This window comes from Montipora capricornis, chromosome 3 (genome assembly GCF_036669925.1).
Source record: "Montipora capricornis isolate CH-2021 chromosome 3, ASM3666992v2, whole genome shotgun sequence".
Classification (NCBI taxonomy): Eukaryota; Metazoa; Cnidaria; class Anthozoa; order Scleractinia; family Acroporidae; genus Montipora; species Montipora capricornis.
This window is the reverse complement of record NC_090885.1, coordinates 24,493,822-24,496,321: the sequence shown is the minus strand read 5'-3', so window position 1 is coordinate 24,496,321 and position 2,500 is coordinate 24,493,822. Positions and strand designations below refer to the sequence as shown.

General features: G+C 38.7%; 1 pseudogene; it reads right to left on the bottom strand.

Moving 5' to 3' along the window:
• Window positions 1-2,500, bottom strand: part of LOC138039977 (uncharacterized) — a 10,084-nt pseudogene that overhangs the window by 1,230 nt on the left and 6,354 nt on the right.

Here is a 2,500-nt window from a genome sequence, read left to right as displayed (position 1 = left end):
GTGGGTGTTCCAACGACTTATGACAGTGATTGTATTATTGAATAAAGTATCGAATAACCTTAACGTAATCATGTCACGTTGCTGTACGTCTGAAGATATCCAGTGTGTATTCTTTTGATGTTGTAATGAATTTGCGCAACCATTTTATGAAAATTGTTGTGTGGCCTTTGGAAACACTGAATACCACTGGTAAGGAAATGAATTTTTGTAAAGTTCATGTTTTCTTAAATAAACGTTAGTTAATGTTAACGCATAGCAACGCATCATACTATTGTACGTAGCAACGCGTCGCGTCACATCGCAGGTGGTCTGAGATTTGATTACAGTAATGAAAATTGGCTTTCAAACATAGAAAACATGGATAGCGCTGTAGTTGAACAGTCATCACAAGTAGAATTAGGAGTAAGAGAAGTAAGACGTGTCTACCTTATAACGTATAGTCAAGCTGATACTACTAAAGTATCTTCTCGACAGCGTTTTGCTGAAATTGTCTTAGAGGCCTTTCAGTTACGACAAGTTTCCAACGAATCAACAGTTCAGCAATGGGCGTGTTGTCTCGAGCTCCATCAAACAGGGGGAATTCATTTCCATATGGCCATTAAACTTCGAAGACCAAGACGATGGTTGTCGGTTCGGCAGTTTATTCATACACGATACTGAATTAATGTCCATTTCTCGAATCGTCATGTGAACTATTACACTGCATGGAGTTATGTTATCAAGGAGGATAACGATGTTGTGATGTCTTCCAATCACCCTGATCTTTGGAACACACCTCTACCCGCGACAACAGCTGCTAGCGAGGCGATAGCTGCAGAAAGGAAACACGAACAAGAAATTGAAGGCCAAGAGTCCGGCGAAGAAAGCTCTGTAACAAGATCATCTTCTAAAAAGTGAAAACGACCACCGCGTCTTACCATGTTTGACGTTTCCGAAATTGCTGTCTCCAAAGGTATCAAAACATACTTGGAACTCCTTGCACTTGCCAAGAGACAGAAAATGGAAGGGAAAACAGATCTGGCACAGTTCATTGTCAACCGAGGGAAAAAAGCAGTCGAGGAAGCAATCAGGACGGGGTGGGAGATTGAAAAATCTGAGGAGACGTTAAGGCGTCAGCGAATGTCGCGTATGGAAATTCTCCAAGAAGCTTTCGAAGGAAATTGCGCAGAAAATTGTGACGGCCGTTGGTTGCATATTGCACTGAATATTCTTCAACGAAATGGCATCGCGCGAGATGATTTCTCTGCAGCTATGCGCGAACTATTGGAAAAAGGAAGAGGAAAATATCGTAATATTTTTCTCAAAGGTCCAGCCAATTGTGGAAAAACATTTCTATTAAATCCATTGACAGTTATTTATAGAACATTTTTAAACCCAGCGAGCACAACATTTGCTTGGGTTGGCGCAGAGTTAGCCGAAATAATATTTTTAAATGATTTTCGCTGGTCTGCTCAAGTGTTACCATGGCAAGATATGTTGCTATTGTTGGAGGGACAGCCAGTTCACTTTTCGGCGCCCAAGACACATTATGCGCAAGACATAGTCTTCGAGAAGGACACTCCAATTTTCTGTACTTCTAAAAGTGAAATCGTTGCAATTAAAGGGGTGTGGTAGATGATATAGAAACTCAAATGATGTCCGTAAGATGGCGTGTCTTTACCATGTATGCTCAGATACCGGAGTCGGAGCAAGTCGTTTTGAGCCCTTGCGGGAAATGTTTCGCTAAACTAATACTAGAATGAACAATGATGACATTGATTTAGTGTACCATTAAAATTTGCCTCGTTTTATTACTCTGCGTGCAGCCTTCTCCTAAATACTATACCAAAATCACTAGTAAATTACAAATGCAATATACTAAAAGCAATGAGTAAATACTTATTTTCCTTAATGAAAAAAAAAAAAAAGATTACACACCTAAGAAGTGTAGCACTTCAGTGTACATTATAATGATTTCCGCTGTATACTGTTACGCAATAAACAACGGGTTACCATTGTAACCCGATGAGTTTTTAAAAGGTTATCACAGTACTTGACTTTATCAATTTCGACGGGTTACAATGGTAACCCGTTTAAAACAGATTACAACCTTTTCTCATTCCCTCATGTGTTGATCTTGTTTTAGGCTGTACATCATTATATTAAGATACTTCAACATTACATTGCTAATTCACATTAGGAGACATCTTTATATATTAAGAAAATTTGTATCCTGTTAAATATTTAATGCGGCAACCTTTGTTATCAATAATCTGTTGAAGGCGCTGCGGCATTGAAGCGATAGTTTTGTTTATTATATTAACTGGAATACTGTAGATAGTGCGTATTACCCTGGCTTTGAAGTCTTCGAAGGTTTCTTTAGTTATTTTTAGTTGTAAGGCATCATCCTTCAGTCTTACTCTCACTAAATGAAAAAAATTCTCGATAGGGTTAAGGTCTGGACTTCTGGGAGGAATTTCAATTAGAGACATATCACAGTTACAATTCTCCATCGCTCTTT